Source organism: Hemitrygon akajei, chromosome 15 (assembly GCF_048418815.1).
Source record: "Hemitrygon akajei chromosome 15, sHemAka1.3, whole genome shotgun sequence".
Taxonomy (NCBI): Eukaryota; Metazoa; Chordata; class Chondrichthyes; order Myliobatiformes; family Dasyatidae; genus Hemitrygon; species Hemitrygon akajei.
The window spans coordinates 65,355,093-65,366,354 of NC_133138.1; the positions used below are offsets into that span (position 1 = coordinate 65,355,093).

At 40.4% G+C, this 11,262-nt stretch overlaps 2 pseudogenes; both read left to right on the plus strand.

Moving 5' to 3' along the window:
* The first annotated feature begins 1,396 nt into the window (after positions 1–1,396).
* On the plus strand, positions 1,397–1,921 carry LOC140739073 (eukaryotic translation initiation factor 4E transporter pseudogene; annotated as a pseudogene).
* Positions 1,922–2,389: 468 nt separating this feature from the next.
* On the plus strand, positions 2,390–3,238 carry LOC140739074 (eukaryotic translation initiation factor 4E transporter pseudogene; annotated as a pseudogene).
* The last annotated feature ends 8,024 nt before the right edge of the window (positions 3,239–11,262 follow it).

The following is an 11,262-nucleotide window of genomic DNA, read 5'->3' on the forward strand; positions in this document are numbered from 1 at the left end:
CCAGTAGCTGGCAACAAGGTGAGTGAAGAATCTGAGGGCAAGAACGAGAAAGGGATGGTTAAATAAAACAAATAATAGAGGGAAAGAGATGGATGAATATAGTTTATTTATCTGGAATGTGATTGCGTTTGAAAATGGCAACATTGTTTGGAAGTATGGGATGAAGCGACAGAGCAATGGAGTTCATATACTGAAAGATTTGAGTATCTTGCACTGGCAAATTGAATTTCAGATGATATTTGTTTTCTAACTTTTCTGAGGGTGATGGGTGCAAAATGCTTATTTTATTACATGGTCTAGTGCAACCTGCTAAGCCTGGTGATAAGCCTTATGGGGACACAGTCATCTAAAGCTCTGATAATACTGAGAGGTTTAGATTTCATAAAAGGAATCAAGATGAAAGTGAGTCTATTTCACAGTCTGTGGTGGTGCTGAAGCACTGTGAACTTGGGTTGTTTCTCAGTGATGTTATGTGATAGACTCGTAGGTGGTCTCTTTAGTGAGACAATTCAGAAACATTTGTTTACAGAAGACAGACTAGCATTACAAAAGGCAATTGCAATTAGTATATCTACAGAGATGGTAGCTAAAGAAACATGGAAACTAAGAACATCCTCCCAAGTTCATAAAGTTTCTACAGATTTTAAGAAAAATACACCTATTGGCAATCAATGTTACCATTGTGGCAAAACTGAGCACTCAGCAAAAGAATGCTGGTATAAGGATTTAGATTGCCAAAGCTGAGGCCAAAATGGACATACTGAACATGCCTGTAAAAGTAGAAAGACACCGTCAGCCAAAAGCATTGTAATAAAGAAAAATGACTTTTGGAAAAGCAAAAAGAAATGTGAACCAGATGGAGCATGAGGAGGACAGACTGAAAGACTCTCATCTGTAGTTGAAGAAGCTTTGTGTATTTTATCTGTTTCATGACACAAAGACAGCTATTTGTTGACCCTGTGGTTGGATTGGGCTGCAAAGAGGATGCAGGCTGCAGGTGGACATGGGTACTGCAGTATTTCAGGTGTCAGAGACCGTTTACAAGGAGAAATTGCAGCATCTCACCCCAGTACTTTAAAGACTTACACTGTTGAGGTTGTTCCAGTGAGAGGAGTGGTAATATTTCAGTGGAGATTAACAAACAGAAAAAGAAACTTCCACTCTATGTATAAAGTTAGTTATCCAGCACTTCTGGGCTGCTGATAGCTGGAGCAGCTCAGACTCATCAGCCATGAAGTGCACTTGATTAGTGGGAGCACTGGTCTACAACAGGTATTGAAGAAACATGCAGAAGTATTCAACGGAGAACAAGGCAGTGGGAAAGAATCACTGACTGTTACAACTGGGTTCTTCGCGGAGTGGCAGAGGCATCTGCTGAGCCTTGGTGGCAGCAAGGATGAAAGAATGGATTGAAGAAAAAGATCTATTAAATGTTAAATCAAAAATCTGTGGCATGTAGAAACTACATAGATATTCCAAGGAAAAGCTGCTAGAAATCAAAGAGTACTCATATGAAAAGCAAAGACCAGCATGTCCTTCAGAAAAAATATGACAGTGAATATATCTGTGACCTTGCAAAATGACATGCATCTTTGTATCTCAGTTCTGGCAGGAGTTTGTCACTGGATGGAACTAAATAGGACAAGGCTTCAGATTTGGAGAGAGCAGTTCTCAAGAGAAGAATTTCAGATCCATGAGAGAGAATTAAAGGAAGAAGATCTCAACGTTGTTTGCAGTTCTCAGCACCAAAACTTTGGTGATGGTTGTCATGTGACCAATACCTCCAATAGTCGAAAATCAAAGCCCATCAGAAAATAAAGAGAATGAAAATATTATTGGGTGGTGTTACCAACAAAGAATTGGAAATGGGCACATAATAACATCAATACCCTTTGATCTTTTAGCGGTTGGATACAACTGAATAGCTTGCTAGCCCACTTCAGAAGGCATTTAAGAGTCAACCACATTGCTCTGGGTCTGAAGTCACATAAAGGCCAGACCAGGTACATAGAACATAGAACAATACAGCACAGTACAGGCCTTTCAGCCCACAATGTTGTGCCGACCCTTAAACCCTGCCTCCCATATAACCCCCCCCCCACCTTAAATTCTTCCATAATAGAACATTAAGGAACTTAATAGAACATAATAGAACAGGTAAGGACGGCAGGATTCCTCCCCTAAAGGACATCAGTGAACTAGATGGGTTTTTACGACAATCAACGTGGTTTCATGATCATCAGATATTTCTATTGAATTCAAATTCACTATCTGCCATGGTGGGATTCAAACTCATGTCCTCAGTGTAACTGGGTCTCTGGAATACTGATCCAGTGGTAATTACCACTACACCAGATCTCACCATCACGAAGGTAAGACAAAGACTTGCATGACAGAGTTGCTAGAGAAGGAAGGGCATGAGATGAGAAAAAAAATCATTAGGAAAGAGCTTGGTGATAGCAAATGTGTCTTTAGTGAGTGGAGGTGATGTGGTTCCTATTCTAAAGAGGAACCAGAATGGTTTTCTGCTGGCCCTGCTAGTCAATCAGAAACATTAGAGCTGACAGGGTATTAAGATAAAGTGCTATTGGAAGATCCAAGATGGAAAAGAGGTGGAGGAAGTGAGTAGAAACCCTTAAAGAAGATGTGGAATGAAATGGTGTTGCCCAAGCAGCGATACCTACTGTTTCTGCATCAGAAGCTGACCAAGAAGTTCCCCAGGAAGCAGTCCTGACTGAACTATCTTTGGGAAACTTTGACTTCAATGAGTTCTTCAACATGGAGAAAAGTATACCTGGAATAGCATAGATGATTTACAAAGCGCTTAGTGAAGGATTAATGTCATCCAGTCAGTTCAGCCATTGCTTTTCAAGTAACTTTAAGTCGACCAGGTAGACACTCCCATAGCCTGTGGTTTACCCCACCTGAAGAACTTGAGAGACTTTCTGGTCTGGAGCAAAGAATCCCAACTCCTGTTTCACAGCTTGGAAGCTACTTAGCTCCCATTCCATCATGAGAAAATAATAAAGAGATTAACACAAAGGTTGATACTTTATAAATACTGCAAGAAGCAAATGTGAATGTGAAACCACTGCAGTCCAGTCTCACTGCCAACAAGCAGAGCCTAAAGGAGAGTTCCCAGACTGGAGCAGATTTGTCTGAGGAAGAGGTGGAAGCAGAACTGAAATGTCTCAAAATGAAGCTTGCCATGCCATTCATGGTGGAACATCTGAAATAGACTCGAAATGCATCAACTGGTCCTAAACAAATACAGATATCACTGTTTTCAATATGCCAGTTAACAGTGTGAAGGCATATGGATCCTTCCCTTTGCAACTGAAACCCGCTGAAATTCTGTTGCCCCCATAATGCAGCCTCCCTCCCCAAATATTCGAGGTGACAGTCAGAATCATCACACATCAGTCTTTAATCAGCATGTCCATTCGACCCCCATCACCTGTGCTTTCTGAGGTGCCCCCTTGTGACAATGCAGTACTCAAGCCAAGACCTATACATACACCACCAAGAGATAAGATGCCTTTGGTATCACTATAGGTCATTGGTACCCTCACAGGAACAGGCAGCCTCCAGACAGATTGGATCTCTAGTTTGGTGACTAACCCTCAGCACAGGGGGAAGAATAATCCCCAGGGTTATGTCTGGGAACAGAGGCAGAATACCCTCTATTCCTAGAAAAATAAATTGCTTTTTGCTGTTGGTTGAATTTGATGACTACTCCATTAATAGTTCAGCAGTTGGTCTGTGTACGGGGAAGGGGGAGAAACCTGTAAAATAAGGAGGGAGGGATAGGTTACATTTTGCATATTTTGACCCTTACAGGTTGCTGTCAAGCCTCCCTGTGTGTTATGTACTGAACTTAACGTGAAAGGGCATTCTGGCTGGATGACTTACACGTTAAAATAAACAGCAGCTTGTTTTCCCTCACCTCTCCATCTCTCATGTATGGTAGTTACAGCCACCCAGCTTCCCAATACCATAAACATAACAGCCAGCCCCTAGCTAAAGAAAACCACCTCTGAATAGATGACCTTTGAAATGTCAGCTTGACTGAGGGTGGTCCACTCTGACCAACTCAAAGTAAACTTGGAATGGTAAGGATGTCACATGAGCAGGACTTCACCCTCTAATAAACCCTTGTTCCAGTTACCAAGGCTCATGCCATTTGCTGAATTGAACTGAATGAAACAGAGGAATCAAATGTGCTTAGCTGATAGTACTGTGTATGCAGATCACTCTGATCTACAGTAGGAACAATGTACAACTTCCCCTCGTTACTGTATGCACAGGATGAAATGCACAATGCTGCAGAAATTCTAGTCCTTGAAAACTTCAGAAAGAATGACTAGAATTCCAATGTAAAATTGGTTCACACATTGTTTTCTGGGTGAAATGCACTTTCAGGGAAAGTGGTTTGAAAATGACTGAAAGACCTCTGAACCCATATAGTTTGGGGTTTTTAAGACCTTGTGCTTCAGATATTTAAAGCAATTTAAAGTTTCAGATATTTATAACAGAGCCAGCTTTTCTAATCAGTTTATTGAGCCTGTTGCATCACCAATGTTGATGCCATTGCCCCAGCACACCACTCCTAGAAGACTGTACTGGCAACAACAGACTGGTAGAACGTGTGAAGGAGAGGCCTGCATACTCCAAAGGACAACATTCTCCTCAGAAAGTAGAAGCGACTCTGGCAGCATCGAGAAGAGAACACGGCCTGGGTGGTGGGAAACCTTGATGATGAAAGCTGCTTTCTAGAGACAGCACTCCTTGTAGATGTGCTCAATGGTGGGGAGGGCTTTACCCGTGATGGACAGGATTGTATCTACGATTTTTCTCAGGATTTTCCATTCAAAGGCATTGGTGTTTCCATACCAGGCTGTGATGCAGCCAGTCAATATACTCTCTACCGCACATCCATAGAAGTTTGTCACAGATTTAGGTATCATGCTGAATCTATGCAAACTCCTAAGGAAGTAGAGATGTTTTTCTTCATAATTGCACTAATTATTGCTGCACCCAGGACAGGTCCTTGGAAATAATAACACCCAGGAATTTAAATTTGCTGGCCCTCACCGCCTCTGATCCTCCGATGAGGACTGGTTTCCTCCTCCTGAAATCAATAACCCTTGGTCTTGCTGGCATTGAGGAAGAGGTTGTTATGGCAGCACTCGTCCAGGTTTTCAATCTCCCTCCTATATGCTGATTCATCACTACCGTTGATTCGACCTATGACGGTGGTGTCATCAGACAACTTGAATATGCCACTGGAGTTGTGCTTAGCTACACAGTCACAAGTGCGGAGCAAGCAGAGCAGGAGGACAGGTACACTGAACTGGAGGAGATGCTGTTACCAATCCGATCTGACTGGGGCCTGCAAGTGAGGAAATTGAGGATCCAATTGTACAAGAGGTATTGAGGCCAAGGTCTTGAAGGTTATTGATTAGTTTTGAGTGGATGATGGTTTTGAATGCCGAGTTGATGAAGAGCATCCTGATGAAAGTGCCTTTGCTGTCCGGGTGTTCTGAGGTTGAGAGAAGGTCCAATAAGATTGTATCTGCTGTGGACCTGTTTCTCCAGTAAGCAAATTGGAGTGGATCCAAGTCGCTTCTCAGATAGGAGTTGATATGTTTCATCTCCAACCTCTCAAAACATTTCATCACAATGGATGTAAGTGCTACTGGACAATAGTCATTGAGGCAGGTTGCCATGTTCTTTTAGGCATCGGTATAACTGAAGCCTGCTTGAAACAGATGGGTACCTCAGACTGCCAAAGACAGAGGTTAATGATCTCAGGGAACACTCCAGCCAATTGATCAGCTGGCCAGGCTGCGGTAGATGCTTTTTGTAGATTCACCCTCCTGAAGGCTGCTCAGAGACTGAAATCACAGGATCATCAGGGATTGTGAAGTCTGTGATTATTCCTCCATGTTTTGATAGTCTAAGTGAGCAGAGAAGGCATTGAGCTCATCTAGAAGTGAAGCCCTGTTGTTGCTTATATTGCGTGATTTAACTTTTTAAAGTTGATAGTATTCAAATCCTGTCACAATTATCGAGAAAGCGATGGTACCTCAACCACTTTTAACTTCCTTCATCACCAGATTTGAATGTGATCAGCAGCTATTGGAAGGACACAGCAGGCACAGCCAGTCATTCCTTGCTGTCAAAGATGTTACCAATTCCTTTTATCATTTTAAAACCTTAACAAAACGGACAGTTGCCATGCAATCATTCCAACATTATAGTCTAATCTTGCAAGGTTCAGAAAATGGCTGCCATCATTTGAAATCTATTTTCACAGTTTAAAACATCTGAACATCCTCACCGGTTTGTAACAACTTCTGGCCTATGCACTAAACCCTGGGATCCCTGCAGGGGAGCATTTTTCACACCTGCGAAAGAGAGTTACTGGCCGAGACAACAAATGTCCAGGCAAATGTTGGTTTGGAATAGTCTCCAATAGGAGCTTTATTTGAGCCAATCAGAAAACATCTCCCTAACCCAATTAAGAGTTTGCTAGGGTATTGTGAAAAATTCTTGGACCACATAATACCCTCAAACAATGCACATCTATCACGTACACACACCGGGACTAATGCTTATTGGATACCAAGCAGGACTAACAGTTAGCCTAACACTATGATTCGATTAAAATGTGTCAGGAGATCTGTAGGGGTAGTGAAAACAGAATTCATCAGGAAAAGAATAACTTTGGGGAGAAGCTCAGAGTGAGGAATGGGACTTCTCAATGCTGGAATAGACTCAAGGGGTTGATTGGCTTTAGCCAGCTCTGTAATAATTCTATGATACTATTGTGTGATTTATCTACCTACAAATACAGCATGTAATTAAATAGAAATTTGATTTGTTCATGGGCAGTAGGCAGGCGAGACTCAGGGCAAGAGTCAGATCTGTGTGATGTCACCAGTTTGAAGCATGAGTAACCCTCAAGCTCTGTGGGCATCTCTCTGCTCCAAATGGGTTACAGGTTAAAATCTCCAAAGTCTTCTGGATGAATGAAGTCACTGAACAGTCAGGATTGCTTTGCATGAAGCAGCAGGAGCCCAGACTAATGAAACAGCATTCTTACTCACCTTTTCTCCATCGAGATAAATTTCTGAAGGCCCCTTAACTTGCTTATAAGATGCTACTGAGACTGGTGTGTAAGATAATTGACATTTTCCAGCAGGAGCATTAAAAGGTCAGTAATCATGTCTTAGTGACAATATTCATATGCACCAGTCAGGAAGCTTTCAGTGTTACCACCCTCAAAGCAGTCTCAACTAAAAATTACACACACAAAATGCTGGAGGAGCTCAGCAGGCCAGACAGTGTCTATGGACAAAAGTACAGTCCACGTTACGGGCCAAAACCCTTCAGCAGGGCAGTCCTGAAACGTTGACTGTACTTTTCTACATAGATGCTGCCTGGCCTGCTGAGTTCCTCCAGCATTTTGTTTGTGTTCCTCGGGTTTCCAGCTTCTGCAATTTTTCCTTTTGGTTTGTGGTTTCAACTAAGAATTGCTTAGTAAATTACTTCAGCCTGTTTGCAATGCTTAAAAATACCTGTATGCTTGCTCACATACTCATGAGTTTTTTCCATCATCAGCTGAACACTGAACATCTGGTAATTAATGTATAAATTCATATGGTTATCCCTAAGCGTCTGCTTAACAACGCATAGCAATATCACCATCTTGTTATATTTCCTTAAAGTGACTGTTACAGCTTCAGTAGTATGAAGCAGTTTTAGTGCATTAAATTAACTATAAAATCTGAATGTCTAGACTGTCTCCAGAAGTGCCCTGTTGGCTGTTGATGTAGTCATAAATCTGCATTGCAATTCAGAAATTTTCACTGAATAATGTATTTGCATTGTCTTGCATCACAGTTAGGGCTGTTCACACTTCACATTTGCTTATTTCTTTCCCCTCAGAGAACACATTGCAGACCCTGCTTCTGCTAAAAAGGCATTTGTGAGGCAGGAGGAATATGTTCTTCAGGTTTTAAATTAATCTCTGAAAACCTGCAGTTAATTTGCAAGTAATCACAGAAGCTTTTACAAAAAAAAACAATATGAAGGGAATAATGATTTAAATTAATATTTACAATGCAGCAGACTCAAAATAAGATTATTTCAACCATGTTGAGGCCCTTTGAAGTTTTACAAGGTCTGAGCCGCTTCTCTCTACATAACAAATGTTCAACATTAATGTTCAAAATCCAGTAAGAGAAATGGCCTAAAGCATCCTTGGAGTACAAGGAATGCCATATTGCAGTCTTTTTGAATTAAGCAGTAATGAATTTGATAGAGAATATTTAGCGTAGGCTGGAAGGCACTGGGGATTGCTTCACAAAATCAATGCTGAATACTGAAGCAGCCTTCTGTTCACTGATACACAGGCAAACGCTTTCTTCCCTATTAACTCTTGCACAGTGAGTGTGGGGATGGGATATCTATCATTTATTTTCTCGTCTGAATTAGTACGTTAACTGTGCTGTATGTGGATTGCCAGCTTGATTTGCTTTATCCCCAATAAAAAGCAATGATGGAAGTTGAGGCAAGTTCTCCCTTGGGTTTTAGTGAGCTTCGCATTCTAACGGAACAGCTTTGTGGGGCTTACGTGAGAACTCCACCTGGCAATTCAACTTAATTTGTGGTGTGAAAATCCCCATCCAGCTGAATAATTAACCATCCTCCAAGCCTTTAAATGTAGAGATTGAATTCATGAAGATGCCTCTGGCCTTCAGCCAAGACAGCTTTGCTGAAGAGCAGCGAATGCCACATCTCACAGGATTTCACATTACCTTCACATTACTCAAAGTTTGTTTCTCCCATTTACTTCAATCTGTTAGGTGTTACTGCTGTCATATATGGTGAGAGAGATGGAGGGGGGCAAAGAGACAATGCATGAGGCTGCTTTCTGCAACGGCAAATTTTTTTAAATGCTGCATTATTCGATGTTGAATCTCTAAGGCACCCCTTGGCAAGAATTAATCACAAACAGGTTTTTCCTGCTTCACTCTCTCTCATATCAAAAACTTCTCAAGTAGAACATTTTCAGGATCAAAAATAACGAAAAGCAAGCAAAGCATTTTGAGCACTTGAAGGAAGGAAGATGAGCTTTAGTTCCTAATTACGATCAGCTATGCAAACTGAAGCACAAGCAACACGATGAGCCTCAGTCATCCAGAGACAGAGAAGCAGTTTCAGCGACAGGTTACTATCGATGCAATGCTCCTCAGACAGGATGAAGAGGTCAATACTCCCCAATGCCATTAGGCTTTACAATTCTACCGCCAGGACTTAAGAACTTTTTAAAAGCTATTATTAATGCTTTTTGAGATAGTGATTTAGATGTATATCATATTTTTTACTGAGTTAAGTATTGTATGTAATTAGTTTTGCTACAACAAGTGTATGGGACATTGGGAAAAAAAGTTGAATTTCCCCATGGGGATGAATAAAGTATCTATCTATCTATCTATCTATCTATCTATTTCTTGAAAGCTTTTGGACTTCAAGCAAGCTGTCACATGCGTTGAAACGAAAGGGGCTGAAAGAAACTAGTGCTGTCACTTTTATAGACCCAATATGAATTTATCAATCCAATGGACGTAAAATGGTTGGTTTTGTCCCCATGATTTTATGCCAAAAGCATCAAAATATAATTTCAAATGATTTGAACATTGAAGGATACTGGCGGTACGTCAACACTTTAACAAAGGGTTATTTGCAAATTGTTGTGAAGTGAGTAAAGATTAACCTAGTTTCCAAGACTACAAGTATGGCCACAAATTGTGATAGCACTACAAGCACATAGAATCTATAAGCAGCATTCATAAGAGAAATTAAAGCTAAATTTTACAGAAGTTCTACAAGAAAGATCACAATTGGGACAAAAGAAGTTCATTTTATTGCAAAGCAATTAACAATAAATTTGACTGATGATTAGAAAGTTTGCTGAGGATGTTAATAGGACTGAAAAATCTTAGTTATGAGGAAAGGTGGGATTAGCTGAGGTTGCTTACTTTGGAAGGGATTGCAAAGAGACTTGATTGAGGTGTATAAAATTAAGAGGGTCCCAGACTGAGTAAAAAGGATATGTTACACCTTATCAGCATGGGTCAAAATCAGGCACAGATTTAAAATATTTGTTAGAAAGAGTGCAATACAGATGATGGACAATGTTTTCCTTCAGGGTTTGATTGAGGCATATGGAATTTATTGCCTGAACGTAGAGGCAGAAGCGCTCGTCATATTTAAGAAGTACTCACTTGTCTACTTGAAGGCATAAGCTGTATGCAACAGACTTGATGCCAGAAGGTTGATTTAGGCTGCTGGCTCCTTTACAACTGGCATAGTTGTGACAGGCTGAGCAGCATTGTTCTATATAAGAACTTCTTTATAATCCTGTGCTTCCAGGATTTAAAAATTATGCAACATTGATATAGCCATTGAAACAAATTTAAAAAGAATTCTAGAAACCCATGAGGACAGTTATGATGCAGAATAATTGGACAAGCTGAATATGCCAACTCTTTCACAAGAAATCAGATAGCTGTTTGTCAAAGAGAACTGTTATGTCAAAAGTTCAAAGTAAATTTATATCTAAGTACGTAAATGTTACTGTATGTTGTTGCATGAATTAAGTCATCGAAGCAAAGTAATGGTAGTTATGATGCAGTCTCTTTATTTGATAAAACATCACAAATAAGCTGATACCTTTGGAGTCATGAGAGGCTTTACAATTCAACTGCCAGGACTTAAGAACTTTTTTTAAAGCTATTATTAATGCTTTTTGAGTTAGTGATTTAGATGCATATCATATTATTACTGAGTTAAGTATTGTATGTAATGAGTTTTTGCTACAACAAGTGTATGGGACATTGGAAAAAAATGTAGAATTTCCCCATGGGGATGAATAAAGTATCTATCTATCTATCTATCTATCTATCAAGGAAGAGAGAGAGAGAGAGAGAGAAAAGAGAGGAAGAGGAGAGAAAGAAAGAGACCCAACATTTTAGGTGCTACATTGCACCCAAAATAAGTACTAATTACTGTCATGGACATGCAATGGGATGTTGATTGGGTTCATGCATATGGGGACAATTAGTTAAGTGCCTGTTTCCTGATCTGTCTGGTCTGCATTTTACTGTTCTAATCTGCATTTTAAATTTAATCTTCAATGCATATTTGAATCTGAAGGCCAGTGCCTGAAGTCAGTTCAAATTAATTGCTACA